Source organism: Harmonia axyridis, chromosome 7, assembly GCF_914767665.1.
Source record: "Harmonia axyridis chromosome 7, icHarAxyr1.1, whole genome shotgun sequence".
Taxonomy (NCBI): Eukaryota; Metazoa; Arthropoda; class Insecta; order Coleoptera; family Coccinellidae; genus Harmonia; species Harmonia axyridis.
The window spans coordinates 28,872,615-28,896,129 of NC_059507.1; the positions used below are offsets into that span (position 1 = coordinate 28,872,615).

The 23,515-nt window shown below is 34.2% G+C and overlaps 1 long non-coding RNA gene across 1 annotated transcript; it reads left to right on the top strand.

Moving 5' to 3' along the window:
- Positions 1-1,358: 1,358 nt before the first annotated feature.
- LOC123684523 lies at positions 1,359-9,995 on the top strand. Its single transcript, XR_006748153.1, has 4 exons — positions 1,359-1,511; positions 1,666-1,892; positions 4,678-5,123; positions 9,862-9,995. It is a non-coding gene; the product is annotated as an uncharacterized LOC123684523 (long non-coding RNA).
- Positions 9,996-23,515: the final 13,520 nt, after the last annotated feature.

Consider the following 23,515-nt stretch of genomic DNA (forward strand, 5'->3'; position numbering starts at 1 on the left):
TAAATAATATAAATTTGATCTATCAAATAGATAAATGAAATAACAAAACTTCAAGGATCCCGATTTATTTTTCCGAAATATGTAAGTAATAAGATATCAGGTTTCTGAATTTTTTTCTTCAGTAATTTTTGAAGTTTAAATAATTCTCATAACAGAATATGCAAATCAATAACCGTTTTAGAGCTAAAGAGATATAGGTTTTTTCAAAAGGGGACGAATCGAGATATCTATGATCTGCTTTCTGATTTCTTATTATTTCGAAAAAAGAGCTCGGAGGTCCATGAGAATTTTTTCTGCAAGTATTATAGCTCTCGAGATGCTTTCAGTGTTCATCAAACTTGTAACACTCTGTACTAGTTTTTGGTCCAAACTCCTGAACTGAAGTTTGTGGAACACGCAAACAGTGAATTCAATTTTTATTTAAATCAAATAATTTGACAACTTTGTGTCTAATCCTTCACAATAATATATCTGTATGATATATTCAGTTTATTTTTGTCTTGGAATATATTCCAATTCTAAAAATGACAAATTTAATAATCAACCAAAAGAAAAATTCAAAATGACTAAAACTGTACAAATTGAGTAAACGGTTAATAAATTGAACAACTAAATTAACATAAAGACAGACGTACGTTTCGGAATTTTTGTATTTAATAATACAATTTTTCCTCATCAGTGCCTTATAGTTCAACGGAATTATTAAATTTACAAACTTACCACGTGTATATCTACCTCAACAAAATTGCAAGTAAGAAACTACAAACTAACTAAACGTATCGTTTGTTTTGGTGAGGATTCACAGAACAAGCAATTACCTAAGGTAGTCATAGATTTCTTCATTGTTTTTCTTTTGAAATACATATACAAATCGACATTTACAATTGAATAAACAATTTCAGAAACTTTAAATTTATCAATTGGTTGATACTGACTCTCTAATCAATAAATGATTACATCAAATTATAAAAAGTTTAATGAGTCTTCTTGATGAAGGATATTTAATATAAATCAAATAATTTGACAACTTTGTGTCTAATCCTTCACAATAATATATCTGTATGATATATTCAGTTTATTTTTGTCTTGGAATATATTCCAATTCTAAAAATGACAAATTTAATAATCAACCAAAAGAAAAATTCTTTTGGTTGATTATTAAATTTGTCATTTTTAGAATTGGAATATATTCCAAGACAAAAATAAACTGAATATATCATACAGATATATTATTGTGAAGGATTAGACACAAAGTTGTCAAATTATTTGATTTATATTAAATATCCTTCATCAAGAAGACTCATTAAACTTTTTATAATTTTTTCAATTTTTATTGTTTCATTCCAGTGATCAACGAGAAAGCCAGCCCTGACTATATCCTTCAATGTCAGCCGTACATCCTGTTCCTGCGTTCCTTATATTTTGGTAAGGTGGAATCCGAAAATCCAGGAGATTCGAAGACCTGAATTCCATCCGACCGCATACGAAAGAGAACTGAATAATGTAGAAAGGTGCTTTTCTTCAATCAATATTTATGTATGTTTTATATTCCCAGGAAAATATTCCCCAGCTCAGGGTGCATTCGGATACCTATGGAATGTTGGTTTTTCATTCCATTTGGCTTTGATTATAAGGTATATAAATAAATATTATATGAATTTTCAGGAGGGGTTGATATTTCTAATTGAATTTTTTCATGCCGACATGGGTTTTTGCGGTTCAGTTGTTGTGGAGTAGATTTAGCCCTATCATGGTTATATTTTCAACATGTGCTAATAGATATGACAGATGGAGTGGAATCAAAACATCTTTTGGGGGCCAACGCTACAAAATTACGAACCAACCGATGACAGATTGTGGATAAGAATGCAGAATGAAAAACTCCGGTTTATGTAGGTATATAGTAAATAGCAAATATTCTTCTTACCATGAATTGGAGAATGACGGAAAATATCGTATAATAAGTAGTTATTTATAATACAAGTGCAGAAGGCATCGATGTTCTTCCACGAGTTCCAAATTCAAAAACGAGCCACCAATTGGCGAGTTTTTGAATGAACGAGTGTTAAAATAACCCCTGTATAATTTTTTCTAATTCACTGAATTTTATTGAGAATAACGGAATATTTCATGAATATCTTCTTCCAGAGTAAATGCAAATATTCGAAGTTCTTGTGATTTTGTAAATTTTTCAATAAATCAGAAACATTTTTCTAGTAATTTCTATTGGAATGAATTATACATACATAACTAAAGAAGTTATGGGTTGTGGTAGTTCACGATCAAGGACAAATTAGGGAAATAAACGAACGGGATAAAAACACTCATTCAATTTATTTCCAACCCACTAAAAATGTGCGAAGAAGATGATATTTAGATCGAATCTTTTTTTAAGGGTCGCTGGACACTTAGGTCGTTGCGGCTCGGTTGCAGGTACTTTTTCGCTGGTCTCGGGAACAGATGTGAAAGTTTTTACTCCTCTCGTTGTTGGTGCAAGTGTTACACATATGTTGTAGTTGTAGACTAGACTGAACTCAATTGAATTATTCGCCTTGAAATGTCGGTGTTTATGGGCATTCAGGCCGTTTTCCATTCGACCTTTAGCAAAGTCTTTCAACAGATCCCTCAGGGGTATGGCTTCGATCATTCCAAGTTTTTACACCGTTTTTATCATTTTGGTTCGAAATTTAACTCAACTCGAATATTCGAGGGAATCGATAGATTCCTTACAAAGTAAAGCGACGTGTTCCAGGTCTAAGTAAATGTCTTTTGTTGTTATAACATTGTGGCTGCCATTTACAATTTTCCCTAATCTGATAAATGATGAGTGATTAATGTGATTTTATGCAAGGCCCTAGATCTTTTTTTTTTCTTTTTTGGGCGGTAATCGAAAAATTTTTTTTGACGACAACGTATACTTCTATCTGTTATGTGAGAAAAAGAGGTTTGATATCAAAGTTTGAACCAAATTACTCGAAAATTTTTTTTTTATTATCGATTCGATTGTTCTTACCTTATACTGGGTATTCCTAAATTAGGGTTAAAAGAAAAATTAGAGATTCCTTGGATAACTTTAAGAATGAAAACTCCCATAAACATGAGCCCGCAAACGCTTTGTTTGCAAGGTATAGGGTGTTTCTTGTGGTCGTAGTTTTTAGTAATAGTTATATCAGTTTATCGAATCTTTATTAATCTTCGCTACAGAGTGGATAAAGTACCAAAACTTTCAATTAATCTATTCATCACACTGGATCTTCATAATGATTAGAATTTTCCTGAGGATTACTAGAGAGCTGTTTGATTTTTTTTTCTCGAAATCGATAGCAGATATGAAAGAACTACAACATACCAAAAAGTGTAGTGCTGGATCAAAGTTTCTTTTTACATTTACCAAACCACCAGTAGTTCACCAAAAAATAGTTCAAAAGTGAAAGCTCCCTTTTTGGCAAGCTATTCAAAATTAAACTTCTCATTAGAAAACATATATATGTACATATAACGGGTGTTTTTTTTTTTGAAGTTTATAACTTTAAGTTGGCATTACTGTTCAAGATTGCGACTGATTTAACAGCTGTCAAGTGATTTATTCTCAGTTTGGTTTGGCAATTTATCATAAATAGACTCACGCCTGAACAATGCTTGCAAATAATGCAATTTTATTTCGAAAATAATGGTTCTGTGCGGATTACGTGTCGCGCACTACGTCCATTTAATTTTGTTTAGCGATGAAGCGCACTTCTGGTTGAATGGCTACGTCAACAAACAAAACTGCCACATTTGGAGTGAAGCTAATCCTCAAGTGTATGTCGAAACACCGTTACATCCAGAAAAACTGACTGTTTGGTGCGCTTTATGGGTTGATGGAATCATTGGTCCGTACTTTTTTTGAAACGATGATGGCCAGAACGTTACAGTCAATGGTGATCGGTATAGATAGAGCCATGATTACTAACTTTTTCGTTCCTGAATGGAACAACCATGATGTCCAGGAGCTGTGGTTCCAACAAGACGGTGCAACATGTCACACAGCTCATGCCACAATCGATTTATGGAAAGATACGTTTGGTGACCGCCTAATTTCACGTTTTGGACCTGTGAATTTGCCTCCAAGATCTTGTGATTTAACATCGCTAGACTACTTTCTGTGGGGCTATGTAAAATCATTGGTCCATGCGGAAAAGCCACAAACCCTTGACCATTTGGAAGACAACATTCGCCGTGTTATTGCCGATATACGGCCACAAATGTTGGAAGAAGTCATCGAAAATTGGACGTCCAGATTGGACTACATCCGAGCCAGCCGTGGCGGTCATATGACAGAAATCATAATTAAAATGTAATACCACAAGATTATCTTGCGGATAAATAAAATTCATGTCAATCGAATAATCCATCGTTGTTTTATTGCAATTTTAAGTTCTGTAGCTCTAAAAAAAACACCCTTTACAATCCGACAATGTTCAGTTAACAATATTGAGAACTCTTCATAGTACTATATCTATGTTTATTTCTCTGAGGTGGAAAAAAATAGTTTTCTTTTCATCTTTTTTTTGTTCAATGCAAATGAAAATGCACCTTCGTATTCGCACATCATCACTCATCTAATCGAAATAGTTTTTTTTGTAGAAAAGTTCCCTTTTCCCTCGTTTATCTATCTGATGACATCCAATTTTTCAGGAGTCCCGGACTAAAAAGGACGAACATATGGAAGTTTCCGGACAAGGACGCACGTACCTGCGACCCTCCACTAATGAATTGAAAGTCTATTTCAACAATGGCAACAATGTCAATAGACACACATGTACGAGGGGGAGGAGTGGGAGGACACAGGATACAATCCCCGTCTTGATTGGGTTAGCCCCTTTGATTCTCCCTGCGAAAACACACATGCACACGTCTTTCAAGTTGACTCAAAACTCGCCCTAGCAAAGACAAGAATTTACAATTTGCAGGGAAGGTCGCCTTTGGGAGAGCAAACATCAGGAAATTGTCTCGGATTTCCTATTGAAAGTCCACTAGATGAGATTGATTGGTTCCGTATGAAAATTCCTGATTGGCAACATCGATTATTGATCTCGGAATTAATTATCTAATGGACGATAAGTTCTGTTGGTTTGGACTAGGTGAGGTTCATAATTGATATGATATAAAGGATGTTATGATTAGAGACCGAATAATATGTAACATAAAAGCTTGAAATATGCATGGTAATGTGCAAGAGAATTGGTTAAAATATGCATGAAAACTTCCAAAATATAAATTTCAAAAAACGTTAAAAAAAATTTTTAAATTAATATTACACTTATCGCAAAAATTCTTGAACCCTTCTCGTTAAATGAATTGGTCTTATGTACAGGGTGGGAAATAAGCGAGGTAAGCGGCTATATCTCAGGATCCACTAATCGTAGAGACTTGCGGTAAAAATTTTTACCACTGAAGTGTACAAGAAAATACACTGGAAATTGTCTTGAAGTTCATACCTGTACCGCTAGGAGGCGTAATAGCTATCGTCGAGAAGAAGAATGAATTTTACTCGAAAATGTTCCATATGAAGTTGAAGAAAAAATATCATCACTGTGATCCTTGGAGAATTATCTATCTTTTTGAATTGTCACTTTCGATTTTACGACATCAAATAAGGGTAGGGGGAAGGGAGAAATCTGTCTGATTGAAATGCCTGTAACTTCAGGTTTTGCATATATGGGGGTAAAAATGCATCAGTTGAGCACAGAAAAACTCAAAGCAGGGATATTCGACGGCCACAAATCAGACAATTAATTAAGGATCCTGCCTTCATAAATTCAATGAATCAAGCTGAACGAGAAGCTTGGACATCATTTGTTGCTGTTGTAGAAAATTTTTAGGCAAACATAAAGCTAAAAACTATGTTGAAATGGTTAACAAGATGCTTAATAGCTTCAAATCCTCAGGGTGCAATATGAGTATTGAAATACACTATTTACACAGCCACTTGGACCGTTTTCCAGAAAATTTAGGAGACATAAGTAGTGAGGAACAAGGTGAAAGATTTCACCAAAATATTAAAGATGGGACAATGGGACATGCACATGATGGCAGAATACTTCTTGAGTTTAAAAAGGGACTGTTTAAAAAAAACATTCAAGAATGTCGCGGAAAAGAAGCTTTCGAAGTGTTAAGTGGCTATTTGTTTTCTTCAATGTTTTTTTTGTTCCCAAGTACGACATAACATTGTGTTTTGTATAACTAAAATAGAAATTTCGTATCTACTTTTGTTTACTACACGGATTTGAGTTGAAATAATGTAACTTATATTTCTCTAAAATTGTATATCTTGAAAATTTGAGCTCTTAGGAAAAAATGAAAATGTTATTTGAATTCAGGACATCAAATAAAATCAGCTCATATTTCATAGTGGTTCATATCGATTCTGCGTGTTTGAGTTTTTCTTTGCTATGCCTGGGAATAGATTGCCAATGTGCAATAGAGCAAGAAAAGTGGCTCTGCATGATGAGGGTCTATCGAATCATCAAATCGCGGATAGACTAAGGATTCTCCGCACTTCAATTATCTGAAACTAACAGCGTTCACTGGAGACGTGGAACTGGGCTTCATATGGTAACTAATGCAAGAGAAGATCGGTTTCTAGCAAGATATGAACTGCTATGATATGAACTATATGAAGCTGGAATCGAACTATAACAGTCTCAGCTCTCCAAACTCATTTTAGAAGAACGTTTGGTCGCTCGATTCCAAGTACCACAATACGGTGGAGAGTTGCTAGAGCCAATTTGCGGTCCAAGAGGCCATTAAGACTACCCAGATTACTTCCCTGCCACATAGTCGCTCGTCTACAGTGGGCACAGGAACACAGAGACTGGCGAAATGTTTAGTTAGTGATAGTCGTCGACACAGAGGTTGGAGAGGGTCAGAGCAACACGAAAGACTACCTTTTGACAGAGAAATCATTTAATACCAAGGAGGATCAGTAAGACCGTTTAGAATTTCCTATAACAGATCACTATTCCATTGGAGGTAGAACCATTAAGAGACCATTTGTTATCAAGGACTTGGGTATTTTATAAGACAATGAGTTGTCTTTCAGACCACATATCCAGGGCATTTCTCTGTTATCTCTGAGGACTCTAGGATTTATCCTGAGAAACACTAGAGATTCAAGCGAGAAGACACTTTAGTACCTTTATGTTGCTCTTGTGAGATATATGCTGGAGTTCTCATTCGTCGTTTGTTCACCCTACAAATCCGTGGACAGCCTTCTTCTTGAGAGAGTACAAAATAAGTTCATCAGATATGTTTCAATTAGAAGTGGCTCATTTTCTTTTGAGAGTTTCTTTGGGAGTCGGTTGCGGGTTCAGCTTGGACTGCCTTCCTTGAGAGCAAGAAAATTTCATGCGGATGTCATGTTTGTCTCTAAACATTTTCGAGGACTTTTGTATCCTCCTAAACTGTTATCCCAGTTCAATTTATCTGCTCCCCTAAGATTTCTCAGGAGATTCGATCTATTCAGGCCTGGCTTATTGAGAACGAATTACTGTTTTCATTCTTCGGTTTCGAGAATTATTCGAGTACCAATGTTGTTGATTCCTTGGGTGTCGACATATTTCATCGCTCTGTCCCGAAGTTGAGAGTTTTATATACAGGGTGTTTCCTAAACATGCGGCAAAAATTCAGGGGGTTGTTCCTTGGACTATTTTAAGCATGTTTTGTCCTTGGATGATTTTTGAAAAACCTCTTTGTTTCGAAGATACAGGGCGAACAACATTTTTCATATTTTCAAAATTAATAATAGTTTAAATAAAAATGCGTACCGCACTGTGTTTACTAAGTAGGTACAATTTATTTTTGAATTTGTTTAACAACATTCCAATTACTAAAAACGGCATAGATTATTTCCTATGGGGCCATCTAAAATCATTAGTTTATACCACTCCAGTAGAAAATGTGGAAGACTTGCGAAATCGGATCATTGCTGGGTGTAACTTAATAAGAAATGATCCTGGTGTTTTTGAAAGGGTACGGCAGTCAATGAGGAGAAGATTGGATGCTTGTATGCTGGCTAGAGTTGGTCATTTTCAACAGTTTTTGTAGGTTGAGTTGAATTTTCATGTAATTTTTCATAATAAAATGTTATTATCTGAAATTTTGTTTCCCCTATATCTTCGAAACAAATAGGTTTTTCAAAAATCATCAAAGGACAAAATATTCTTAGAATAGTCCAAGGAACAACCCCCTGAATTTTTGCCGCATGTTTAGGAAACACCCTGTATACTACTGTATTTTTTTTTATGTATAATTGTATGAATATTGTTTGGTAAAAGATAATATTGTATGATTGATAATTTAATAATAATTGTTCTTATAAAAAGGTTTTGTACCGTTTATTGAATAAATAAATAATGTTTTGTGGATGCCTAATGCATGGTCGTCGTACGTATAAGCTTATTGCCATGCTGAATACTATGACAGGGGATAGATATGTTTGAAACAATATTGAACCCATTATTCATCTATTTGACTTGAAATTGGAGTCAATTTCATTTTTATGAATGACAAGGTTAGTTCCCATCGCACGAGAAGAAAACAAAATACACTAGACATTGTGAATATTCGAAGATTAGCGTGGCCAGCAAACTCACTAGACATGAATCCCATTGAGTATATGTTGGATTTTGTTAAGAGCACAGAATAAATCCTCCTAGTACCCTCCAGGAATTCACACTGGTGGCCCATGTAGAATGGAATAACATCCCAAATCCTAATGGATACCATCAACTTACATTCACCTTAATGTTTCCATGCACAGTTGCGTGAACAATTTACTACAGAACAGCGGAGGACACACCGAATATTAATGCATTTTTGGTTTCGCTCTGAATTAGTTTTTTTTCATTTCTATTTCTGGTGATTATTGTATTATGTTTTTTCCGTTTATAATTTTTTTTTGTTCAGTTAAAATTGAATTCTTCAATTGCATTGTTTACTTAAAATAATTGATTGTACTGTGTAACACTTATATTGATAGTGTCTCATTTAGATGAACAAACATAAGGGGGTTCAAGAATTTCGGCAATGTGTGTATATAATATAATATTCTCAACACTTCAGCACATATAATTTCATTGTTAATGCGTTTTGTCCATCCTTGATTGACTCAGAACTCAGAACAAAGAGTTTTTCTATGTTGTCCTCAAATTTACATAATTTTCTATGTCCTTTGAATTGTTTATTGATTTTTTTTAAATTGAAGAAGCGGCATGCGTGTAATTTTTTAATTAAAGTCATTCTCTAAATCCCATTGATAATTTGATGAATTAACTATATAGACTCTTAAATAACTGCGAAAACTCATTTTATTAATCTTGCGTAATGCGTAATGTAATTGACTACTTCAGGTGAAAACATATCATTAAGAAGTGGTGATTCATTCATGTGAGATTTATAGAGTTCTTTTAGTAATGTCACATGGGATTATTATATGCTTTAAGAAATGCTTATCATGAATCACTTTTTACACAGCGGAAATATACACAAAACCTCGAATCTAGATATTGAACAGTTGTGAATCTGTCAGTTTGAATTGATTAGATTCGGTTTCCAATTTGATTCTTTTTTTACATTGAATCCCATTCAAAGTGAAATTTCCCATGTGAAATCATCGTTTAACCATCAAATAGTCCTGCGGTTTCAGTCATCATCACAGAAGCATAACAATTGGGTGACAAGACAGAAATTACAACTTGAAATAAACAAAGGCTCGAAGAAGCGAGATGAAACGATATACATTTTCTCATTAAATTCAATTCTTAGTTATATTTATGTGTGCATTTTGTTGTAGTTCAGTTTCATGCTATATTTTTTTAGGTTGGAAACCACTGCAGGACAACATTCAGAAGCTTGAGGTACGAGTTATACCCCTCTAACTAAGAGTTGAACATCCATGAACTTCTTGAAACTCAATTAATGACTACCCTAAGGATTTGGAATCAAGGAACAGGAGTAATCAATGAAAACATTTTGTATTCGAAAAAAAATTGAAATATTTTCTGTGTTATTGTTTATATGTCCCTAAGTTGGCACAATTGTACGCAATATCCGCGGTTAAATTATATAATGAGCAGAATTCGAGCATGGGTAAATATGTTTTTTTTAATTGTGTTTATTTGGAAATTATTTTCGATCCAGATTGAAATTTACATTTGAAAGTTGATCGCCTAACCAGATTCATAGAAGATTCAAGAAGAATATTGAAAAATAAATACCAAATAAAATATTCGATCGGAGTGAGATTCTGCGTATAAGGAAAAACGAACATAAGATCTGATATTTTTGAAATTTTGCATTTATGTGCAGGCAGACCCAAGTAGCGACAATCTCCCCTTAATCAGGTGAAATGTTCTAATACCAAAGAACATAGATAGTTAGAGAAATAATTCTTTCTGAAATCGATTGTCTGATGATAGGGCAGTAATAATATAAGAGAATCGAGGTACTCTCGGGATTTTTTTTTTCTGAGCTTTTTTGTTTCTCGTTCCAACAATTGTTTCCAAAAATAAATGACATTGTGTTGTAGGAACTCTACTTCCATTATTTCATGGAATATCATTCTGCAGAATAATTGAATAAATATTCCGTAAATATTGAACTTTAGGCGACTTTGAGTGCATATATTTTGAACATTAAGAGACCAGGAAGTTTGGTCTTTCAACTTTTGTTCAGAAAACTGAAGATTCGACCAAGTTGAAATATGCGTGTATATATAGAATATCAATTCCGAGCTCAATGAGAAATATCGTGTCGATAGCAGTTTCAGAACCAAAAGAAATTCATGTAAAATATCAAAAAAAATTAGGAAAGCAGCGATGTGATCTCAGAAGATTTTGAGGGCTCGTTTATTCCAACGTAAATTGTAACCTTGAATATCACATGAATCTATTTAACGTTTCACGATTTTCAAGAGCACAATATGCTCAATAATGTGAGCGCTCAAAATGTAATCTGAATCCAATTTATTAAAAAAATAAATCTCAAATCACTGTTTGGCAACTCTATAAGATGAATTTTTACCTGACCCAGCTCTCAGCAATACTCACCTTAAGTGAATTTACCGAAGCCTAAATTAGGTTCAGAAGTCTCCAAAGTGTGCATTATTTCGCAAAAATTTAGAACCCTCAACAAAAAATCGCAATAAATTTATTATTAACATGACTGAATCATATTAAATACACTGCGCAAAAAAATTAACGCACATTATGGAAATCTCAAATTTATTCCACAACTGAAGGTGTTCTGAATGAAAATTATTTTTATCAGAATTATGCATGCATATGTTATCCACTTTCAACGTTTTTCTTCAATACAGACGTTTTTTCCCAGCAGGAATAAAAAAAGGTGAGATTATCAGATTTTGAATGTATTGGCTCCATTCTGAAATCAGTTGTTCTCGATCAATTCTAGTTGTCAATAGTTTTTCTTTCGTTTGATTTTCTACACTCGATCGTATGCAACGCGAAACACGCAATTTGACCCAAGAGGAATGTGTCCAAGCGGTAGTTTTGCGAGAATAATGGTGGACATACACAAGAATTGCAGAAAGGTTTGGAGTTTCCAATACAAGTGTGTCCAGAATGTTGCAGCGATTCAGGGAGACAGGTATGAATGTCCGAAGACCAGGACAGGGTAAACCACGGGTAACAACTGTCATTCAAGAAAGTTACTTGAGAGTTTCTTCGTTGAGACAACGGTTTGCAACCGCTCGCCTCCTTCAAAATCAGCTCGAGCAAACTCATGGGGTGCAAATTAGCACTCAGACAATAAGAAATCGCCTCAGAGAATATGATTTAAGGCCTCGTGTCGCGGCAAGAGGCTCAGCTGTTACCCCAGCCCATCGAAGGGTGCGTTTGGATTTTGCGAGAGAGCATATCCATTGGGAAGAGGCTGATTGGGAAAGAGTTCTCTTCACAGATGAATCTAGATTCTGCCTCTACCATTGTGATCGACGTTCCCTTGTATACAGACGTCCACATGAAAGATATGCTCAGTGCAATTTCGTGAATACTACTGGTTTCGGGGGAGGATCGATTATGGTATGGGGTGGAATATCTTTGACTGCTCGCACAGACCTAGTGGTCGTTGATAATGGAGCTATGAATGCTGATAGGTATATAAGGAACATTCTTGAAGTGCCATTTGCCCCATACATTGGTGAAAATTTCATTTTTATGGACGATAATGCCAGACACCATCGTGCGCGCATCGTTCAGGAGTATCTTGAAGAGGTTGAAGTCTCTCGAATGGAATGGCCAGCAAGAAGTCCAGATCTCAATCCGATTGAGCAGGTTTGGGACAACCTCAATAGAAGGCTGAGAAGTTCAGAAAATCATCCAGCTACTCTTAATGACTTAGGAATCCAACTCGGAGAAATCTGGGAAGGATTAGATCAGAACATTTTAAGATCACTCATTTTGAGTATGAACATTCGTTGCCGAGCTGTAATTAACGCAAGGGGTGGAAATACCAAGTATTAAATCACTTATCAGCATTCCAGTATTTTAAAAATTGTTTAGTTCTCTTCTTTCACATAAGATTCGCTGAATTTTTCTTCCATTTAGTGTGTTTTGTTTCGTTCAAAACCTTCCCGAGAGAACATAAAAAATAAGTTATAAAGTCAATGTAGGGTTAACTTTCATTAAAAATTGAGATTTTCAGAATGTGCGTTAATTTTTTTGCGCAGTTTATAAACGTATAGCTATAGTACAATTGTATATTCTGATAATAATGCCTCGTGTATTAGTGGAATTGATATGCACCGAAATTTAAGTAGCATGTCACTTCACATTATATTTTGTTACTTTTTAGAAATGAATTAATTCCTATCGAGGAAGAATAATGGGATCGAGTAAAAAATCTATAAACATCACAAACGTTAAGAATTCGAACAATAATTGTAATCTCCCGTAAGATCAATGCGCCTTCGATCGTTAGTATATTCTTACCGGTCCTATGCTTATAAATCGACTGAGATTTTTGTCACATCTAATGAAACAAATATGTTACCTAAGATATCTTTCGGCCTGTAAGATACTTTTCTACGTTACAAGATACAATTCCTTTCGAAAAGTATTTCTTCCAACAAATGAAAGGAACTAATATAGCATAGCTGCGATTTACATTCCAAAAAAACTAAGTCACTATACAAACTAACAGATAAACTTTTTTCTGATAGTTTTACGAATCATCAAAATAAAGATGTATATCTATCAATTTGCGCATAATCTACTAAGACCAGAAATACTAATATTTTGTAATTAGTCAGTAGAAGCACACAGAGCTACTCAATATCCGTTACAACTTGCATCCTCAAAGGATCCAAGGATGTATTCCTGAGCATTGCCAGAGATTCCCGATTGTTTCTTTCAATACACCACACTTCCGAGGAAGATTTGAAGGATCCAATTCAATTATTCAACTCCAATTAGCTAATCATTCCATTCGAGAACTTCTGACGTCTTTCGTAGATTATAAGGTTCCATTTTCCGAGTAGTGTTTATTCATAAACTTAATGAACACGTTATTAGGAAGATCACACGAGTTTATTCCGTCAATTCTCTAGGAAATTCGCCAACAGGCCAACGAAATTCTCAGGCTTGCCCACCACTCGATTAGTACTAAACGAAAGATAAAAACCTACTACTTAATAACTAAATTATTCAATCAAGCATAAATGACTTTTTCCTCCGTTTTATTTCTCACGGCAACCACTTTACATTTTCATGGTTGTTTGATTCTGATCTGCATTTTTATACGACTTCTTCTTCATTTTAAATTGGGTGACTTGGCATTTTGTGCAGGGCCGGTTGTACTAGCAGATTCACCTGAAACAAAGTTTATTTTGAGTTATAATGGTCCTACTGTTATATACCTCATTTTCTTGTTATAGATCTAATGAAAGTGGTTGATACCGACTGTCATGAATGACTCAAAGATATTTCTCTATTTCGTATCGTAATGAGTTCATTACAGTTCTAAAAACAGTGCTGTAATGAACTCATTACAAAATCGTTTTCAGTTATATTCTTCGTTTTGTGGTTGTCAATACTGACTTCCAATCCTAACGAATTTCAACAAACGTCAATAATTGTGAATATAATATAATTTGGACATAGTGAAATGATTTGCAACATTATTCTCAATTTCTCTTAATTCTGGTGGTGTTAAATCGTTAGATATAATTCACGAATTTAATGCTCAATTGTAAATTATTCCAAAATTCGAAAGGTTTCAAATTCAACATCCATAGTCTGTTAATTTTCGTAACAAACCCACCAATTGCCAAGATACAATACATTAGTCACTTTGAGATTTTATCTGAATTTTTCATTGAATTGAATTCAAGTTCACAAAATTTGACAGAAATAGAGAAAATATCGTCTAATTCTCGTTGCAGAAAGCAATTGCAACACTCATGCGTGTTGGAAGAGGAGCCCATTTTGCAACTTGTTTTAGAATATAGTATTCTCGAACAGAACTGAAATTATACCTGATGTGTATAGAAAAACAGTTGAAAAATGAGGAAAGGACAGGAATGAAATGAGAAGATTTTTGACGTTCGTCATTTATGCGCCAATTACACCCCAAGAGACCACAAAACTGTATACAGGGTGATTCATAATTTAGTATCAACATTTCAGGAGCTTATTTTTCTGGTCGAAATAAGACTTTATTTATAAACATGTGTTTCGTTACCAAGTGTTTAAGATTAAAGATTTTTCTAGTTTTTTCTTCATAGGTCTTTCAGTTTTTGAATTATTAAGATCAAATTTGAAATAAAGGTTACGTTTCAGGGTTTACAGAATCCACTATGCCAAGTGATTGTAACTAGCAACAGGGAGATATTTTTTTAGCGGTCAAGATATTTTTCGCCCCATAACCTTTTTTATAGTACGCCGCTGGTGGATTCTAACATACGAATTGAATTCTGAATGTTATTCTTAAATTTTTTTGTATTATGTAATTTTTATGCATCTGCTATCGTTATCGAGAAAAAAAAGTGAAATCATTTTTATCGATACATTCAATTAAAATTTTTAACTGAAGGTAGGAACCTATTATCACAATGAAAACAAAATAGTCTACGTATTTCATTTGTGATATAAATCATAGTTTCCCTTGAATAATAACCAAACAAGATGGAATCTCACGCACTTATATCAAATTTGATCTTAATAACTCAAGAAGTGAAAAAAGCTATGTAAACAAAACTAAAAAATATCTTGCAACTTCACCGCTCTGTATGTACTGTATGTAGTTCAAAAAGAAGTGTTTGAGTGCACATGTTCAAGGAAACAAAGGCTCATTTTGACCTGAAAAATACGCCCTTGAAACCCTAAATACTGAATTTTGAATCCCCCTGTATATCCAACGATATACGAGCGTTCAAAAGCTTCTGCCTTCACGTCAGTGCTTTTCTTAATTAGTGAGATGTTGAAACTGTTCATTTGCCTATAGAGCTAGGGAGTAATCGGAATTAGAATGTTTAAGATATTACCTGCTTCCCAGGGACGTCTTCGAATGAGAATAGCGTCAGTTTTAAATGAAATAATACGTGAGATGTCATTCTCAAAATATCGAAAAAGTCAATATCTCTGTCTAGAAATCAACGATAGGCAATTTAAAATGGTTTAAACTTTTTTTTCAAATTATACCCACCTTTTAGAACACTTTTAATAAATGAAGAGAAAGCCAAGCAGAAATTTATTTCAAGATACCTATTCAAATATAATATTGCAAAATTTTCGAAATGATGTGTCACTCGATCCCTGTTGATATTCTTGAAGTGGTTAATACATTTGCACCAATAGTACACCTATATGTCTAAATTATGATGCATTCTTTCCATTTGTTTTGCTGTTTTGAATGAACCTTTGGCTTTGTAGTAGCTTCACATATATTGTCTATTTCCTTTAGGTATAAATTTAAAAAAATTTAAAAACTAGCATTGCCTTCTATTATATCTAAAATACATCTAGAGGTTCTCTACAGTCTAAAAGAGAATAAACCAATTACTCGAGTACTGTACTGTCCACAATGTCGAACCAGCGTCGATGAAACAAAAAGTTGATGCAAATCAATCTTGTTCTGTCTGTGAAATTGATCGATGAATTAAACGGACTTTAAAATAATCCAGAGGATCACAACGAGACGGTAATGCAAATGGATAGAAGAGAGCAGAGTGGTAACTTTTTCTGAAATTCAATTTAGAGAAGATCCGTGCATGTATAATGCGTCTACTGAATTTTTACCACTGCGTCAGCCAGTTTCAGCTCGGTTATTTCGTTTTTACTTAATGAACCGCATAATAGATTCTGCCTCGAAAAAAAAGTTCGGTGATCATCAAAGTATAGATACAAATAGTAAGGTAATAAAAGTGGGGAAAAAACAGGAGCTTTTGAACACTCGTTTATTCATGCACCCATTTCGCCTTTGGAGAGCACACAACTGTACATAGATATATCCAAGGTACTTGGTAAATGAAACATTAATGTTCTTAAAAAGTGTTTCCGTGATTGAAATATTTGTGAACGCAAGTACCTTTGAAGGATCAAAACAGTTTTCAAGACCCCATAGTACTTTTCCCAAATTATTTTCAGATCTTCTTTCTATATTGTATAATTATAATTGTAAAATTGATACCTTAGCGGTATCAAGGGAATACAGTACTTAGTTGTCCGTTAAGATTTTTGGAGTTTTGGAATTAATCATCTTGTTGTAACATGATAAATGAATGAATTTTCTTTTCATAGCTACTAATATTTTTGACGAATTAGGTAATAATCATCAACACGTTGTAGTTTTTGATCGATTGTTAGCTCGCGCGGTACCCATTTTGCACACAGCTTTCTTATGTACAAATATTCGTGAATGATATGATGTACACGTTCAGATGATATCTTCACTATGTCTGCTATCTCGATCAACTTCACTTTACGGTCATTCAAAATTATTTTGTGGACTTTTTTATTTTTTTGTCGGTGTCTTTTGGGTGTCCACTGCGTTCGCCGTCTTCGGTGATCATTTCACCACGTTTAAACTTAGCATACCAATCAATGATGGTTGATTTTCCTGGTGCAGGCCCCGGAAACTCTTCATCAAGCCAAGATTTTGTTTCAACTGTATTTTTTCCCTTCAAAATGCAATATTTTAGCAGTACATGAAATTCTTTTTTTCCATTTTTTTTTCAAATAACAAAAGTAGCTACACTCACAACGCAATCTCTTACAAACTAATGGTCGGACTGCTGTCAAATTTTGACACGTATCGTTTGAAGGTTGGTACCAACTAAAAATCATTTGGATTTAATACTAGCACCGCCATCTATGCATCAGACTAGGGAGACTTTTCAATTGACCTAATACTTACCTCATTTATGCCACTGCAATCCCAGTGCCAATCAACTTGGTTAGTCATGAACGGTGGATTCATTTCATTTTTTAAATTATTATCAATGTGTGGATGTTCTTTTGAGATTGATTCATAATTTCAAGTATCAATCATTAGCATTCTGCCAGCAAGTTTTGAAATTTAAATATTCTCAAAATGCACATCCAGTCTTAGATAAAGGTCTTATTTCTAATATATAGGGTGATTCACTAAGATGGCCTATATTTCTTATTCGGAAATTTGAAATATTGTCAAAATTACCAACATTTTTTTTAGTCGCAAATTTAAAATATTGTCATTATACAATGTAGATTATTGTTCAAAGAAATTATATGGAATTCCTATGAAAATCAGTGGTTGTAAGAGGAAAAATCTAAAATTTCGTTTTGAACTGAGCAGTCACGTGGTGGTATTCCCTCTTAAGATGAACCGACAAAATGGAATACTTTAAGCGCAAGCTCTAGAATAGAGGTAGTTGGACTAACTTTGCGACAAAAATTATTTCAACTTCAACTATCTCAACAATCAGGGCCGCCGCCAGGACCGACAAACCGGACATTTTGCCGGGGTGCCAAATTGTAAAATGTTTTCTTAGTGAAAATAACACTCTTTGTAGTAATAAAATTGCCAAGAGTCATTTTTTTAAAATCGAATAGGCGCTCTCAATTATATTTATGAAAATACTTTATAGGTCTTAAAATGCATCTTCAAAAGATCGAATAGGCGTTCTCATTTAGCAATGAAAATACAAGTAGGTTCTTATGTAAATCCACCTTTAGGATCTATTATTGTTTACTATAGAGAGCCCTGCTATTGAACAATTCAGACGTTTTTTGATGAAATCGAAAAACGTTCTTTGATAGATTTGACAAGGTGATTTTAAGTTAAAAAATATGTTCTCATATTCCTTCAAAGAAAATCCTGATCATAAAGGCAAAGCAGGGCGGCGATAGTTTATTTTACCGGAGCGCCAAAATGTCTAGCGGCGGCCCTGTCCACAATAGACTTCCTGAAAATCAAATTCGGATACTTACTTGCAAATTTTTATTTATTTATATCATTTAATGTCCTCGGAAAATAACGCTATTTAGGTCACTTCCAAGCAATAAGTTAAGAAAGCACAAATAGATGATTCGAGCTTGAACTAAAGATTGGCGTTAAGTCGCAAACGTCCGATAATCTCCCCCAATTAAGCTGATACTGTAACAAACCGCTCGAACGGAAACAATAAACGAAACCATCCCAAGCCACAATTTCCAAACTATCGCCTTCTATCGGCATATTCCACAACGCGGAAAAAATCAATGAAGGCTCGCACCCAAATGAATCGTCGGCGGGCGCAAAAAAAAAATTCTTCAATCCTGATGAATCCCGGCGTGACCGATCTGCATGAATCTCGCCATGCATCATTAAATTTTCGGAGACGGATCGGCCGGCGAAGAGCAGTAGCTGCCACGAATTATCTCACCATATTTCGGCCACTTTATTATTCGTTTTGGATAATTTACGGCGTGTTTGAACGCTTCCCATATGGACCAGACGCGGGCAGTTCGTATATCGAGGCAGAAATTTCGATTACGCCCGGTAATTTTATTCAAATTGGGCGATTTATGCAGATTCGTAACGCCGAATTGAACTGGACGAGGCGTTGGTTAATGATCGAGGAAGAGAGACGAAAGTGTTGTGGTGAAGGACGAAGTTTCAGTGTTCCGTCCCTGAAATGACTCTAGTTGCGCTGAGCAAATGTGTTCCTGAATTGGAGGTTTAACAGCCCAATTGAAAAGTCCCCTGTCTAACATTGTAAAACACATCTTTTTAGCAAAATTCGATTTTATTATAATAATAATAGTAATAAATCTTTATTTCCAACAGGTTATGGTACCCAATAACAGGAAATACAAAAACAATAATCAATATATAATCAAAAACAATTTATAAAGAAAAAAAATATGCTATATCATGAACGTATTCCAATAAAACCATGAAAATTAATAGATAAACAACCGATATACACCCCAACAGAAGTTTTCAGGCCCCGCGGAAAAGAAAAATAAAACATAAGAAAGAAAAGGAAATCATATACAATACAATGTCATGCGTCTTCATTTTAACTTCAGATATTTTCATTTAAATACAAATCACAGATATAATCCGGAGATTGAGAATGTAGATCACATCTATCCGCTATAGAATTAACACATTATTATGATATTATTATTCAATATAGTTGCCTTTGAGGGCGATACAGCCATTATAGCGATCTTCCCACTTTTCGATACCATTTTTGTAGTACGATTTGTATTTTGCTTCAAAATAGGCCTCAGTTTCGGCGATTACTTCTTCATTGGCGGATTTTTTTTCCAGCGAGCATTCTTTTGAGGTCTGGGAACAGGAAAAAGTCGCTTGGTGCCAGATCTGGCGAATACGGTAGATGCAGAAGCAATTCGAAGCCCAATTTTGCCATTGTTTTCATTGATTTGTGACACGGCGCATTGTCTCGATGAAACAGCCCTTTTTTTAATTCAAATGGGGCCGTTTTTTATCTATTTTATCCTTTAAACAATCCAATAACGCTATATAATAATAAATAGTATAATCGCTGTTTATGGTCTGGCCTTTTGGAAGTAATCAATGAATATTATACCTTGTGCATCCCAGTATACTGATGCCATAACCTTGCCAGCTAACTGTTGTGTTTTCCTTGCTTTGGATTCATTTCAAAGTGTGCAGTCCACTCAGCTGACTGCCGATTGGACTCCGGAGTGAAATGATGGAGCCATGTTTCATACATTGCCACATATCGACGCAAAAATTCAGGTATATTGCACTTAAACAGCTTCAAACACTGCTCAGAATCATTAACACGTTGTTGCTTTTGCACACAGCTTTCTCATGTACAAATATTCATGAACGATATGATTGTGAAGATGATATTGTCACAATGTCTGCTATCTCGATCAACTTCACTTTACGATCATTCAAAATTATTTTGTGAACTTTTTCTATTTATTCGTCAGTGACAGCATCTTTTGGGCATCCACTGCGTTCGTCGTCTTCGGTGCTCAAATAACAAAAATAGCTACACTCACAACGCAATATCTCACAAGCCAATCGTCGGACTGCTGTCAAATTTTGACACGTATCGTTTGAAGGTTGGTACTAACTAAAAATCATATGGATTTTATACTCGAACCGCCATATGTGCATCATACCAGGGACTTTTCAATTGGTCTAGATTCCTCGGATAAAAAAAGTACTATAAATATGGGCTCGCAAACGCTAAAGGAAGAAGAAGAAAATTTCGAGCAATTCTGTATAGTTATCCTCAGGAAAATCTAAATTATTATAAAGATCCAGTTGTGAATGAATAAATTAATTATAAGTTTTGGTACTTATTCACCTAATTTGTAGCGAAGATTAATAAAAATTCAATAAACTGGTATAATCATCACAAAAAAGTTGGACTACAAGAAACCTTGTATCTCGCAAACACAGCGATTGCGGGTCCATCTATATAGGGTTAGAACTATTTTTAGAGAGGCACTACAGGGATATCGAAAATCGTTAGAGATACAGGATACATGGTGGTTCAAATTAAATTGCGTTATTTAGGGATTTGTGTGTTGGTGTTAACAGATCCAAAATATCTCTAATGGTTGCCAAGATATCTCGACAGAACTGAAAATCGAGATTTTTTTTTGGATAACTCATTTGTTTCTGGATATTACTCCACGAAATTCGGTTTGTAGTCATTATCCAATATAGAGATTCTAATAGAGTCGTCAGATTTTTTTCTGTTTTCCATTGTTTGATTACAAGTATGAAATTCAGAATCTTTCTATTGATGAATCAAAATTGTTCCAGAATTAATAAAACTTTTTTCATATCATTGACCACTATGTATTTGAAATTTGAATTATCAGCTCTCTTCAACTGTTCCCAAACATCCTCATTCATTTTCGAAATAGCCGACATGTAAATGACATATAACTGATGTGTTTTTTGAAAAAGACTCTAACGTTGGAACCCAAATTACCATGTTCATTCATTTTCCTGTTCATTGAAATTCAAATCAATTATTAAAGAAAACAAAATAAAACTTGTTAATCAACAACAAAACACTGAATTTGCCTCTTCCAGTTTTGAACCGGCAATGATAATTTCATGAATTGATGTTGAATTCCTTCCTTAATATACAACATTATCTATATTCCTCAAAAATGCATCAAGCCACATGCACAGTAAAATGAATAATATTCTCTCCGACGGAAACAAATGTACTTTTCACACAGTCGTACAATATGATGACCCATTTTATTCAGTGGCAGCAAGATCAAAGCAGGCGGCAACATCAAAGTAGCGATGTTAAATGCGATTGTTCTCTCTTTTTCCTTAATCTAGGTGCTCTCTTATAATACCCCGTACGTGACAGTCGGAGATATCAGAGTTCTCTTGTTGCTTTCTGAATATTTTACTTAGACTACTCTATTTTCTTCTATCTTTTATCTATTTTATGACGATTTGCACACTCCGGATCTTACCAAGCTGTGGGAACAGGTCATTATTTTGTAGAAATCTGCAGTGCACTGACTCGTGTTTTAATTTCCATTTGTTGATCATGATAGATTCTTACCTATGTGTAGTGAAAAATATAACATTTTTTTTAAATGAATCTAGAATGTCGCACTTCAATATAACAATGGTGTTCTATTCCTGAACGTCCTGCAACAAAATTTGTAGGTATCGACAATGATTTTCTATTTAAAAAACTAATTTCTTAATTATAGTCGAAAAATTTTCTTAATTTGCGTTCCACTCTACAAGTTCCTTCATAAAAAAATTTAAATTTCAGGAGAGAACTTGGTGAAGAGAGGAAATTTTAGTGCTCGTTCATTCATGTGCCAATTGAGCCTTTGGACACTACATAATTCGTGGATGAGGGAGATGAGATTTATTGAGATGTCATTGTTGTCGATTATTTTATCTAGGTTAGGGATTCTAGATTCCAGGTGAGTGATTTAAATACATACATAGGTTTCAAAAAACCGAATTTCAACTTGGTCAGATCAATAGTTTTAGAAATATTGGATATTTTTTTCAATATTCAAATAAGCTGATTGAGAGATCGATACGAAACTTCGTATTAAGATTTAAATTATTATTTTATATTTAATGTAAGATTTTAAATGGTCGGATCTGTTCGATCTTCCTCTTGAATTTTCTATGGTTTAGTTTAGATGAACAATCAATTGAGAGTTATGCATGAATCTTGAAATTGTTATCTTATATAAAAGAGTAAATTATTTGTTGAAATTGCTGTCATTGAAATTTTGATATTCTTTCCGTGTTCTTCTTGAATTTTTTTCAGTACTTGTGAAGGAATCATCATGAAAGTTCAATTGAATTTGAAATTGTTCTTTGATATTCAAATGAAAAATGTTTAACATCGAGTTCGTAGTTTAAAATTATCAGGATTCGAACTGCAATATTTACAGAATCCTTAAATCAAGTTGAGTTGAGTTGAACTCAAATGCATCTTTCGAAATACGAACCTATTACGAAAATTGCAAGTTTCAAAATTTTCCAGTCAAGAGTTAATGAGACGAAATGTTATTCCTATAGTGCCTTATTCGTTCACAAGTGCTCAGAAATAAAATGAATTGGTTTATGTTTGTACCGAGTTTGAATTACTTGATATTGGTGATTTTTATACATTTTTTTTTTGTTACAGATGAAATCCGAGAACTCATCGACCAGCCAGAATATGCTGATTCAAATCTGCAAAAGATATGTGCATCGTATTGGGATATTAATGTACCGGGTTTTTCACCATAATTTGACCCCCCCTTTAACTTTGTTACTGAAAGAGATACAAAAAAATGTTTTCTACAAAAGTTTCACGAAATCAACTAGTGTTTTTTAAAATGATTTCACAAAATGAAATATATACAGAGTGGGCAACATATTGATTGCAACTTCATTTTTTCAAATAGAACACCCTGTATATTTTTCTATATTTGACCAGCTCTTTTTTCCCTGATTTCGAATATATAACATATGTTTGGCCTATCTCTCTTAT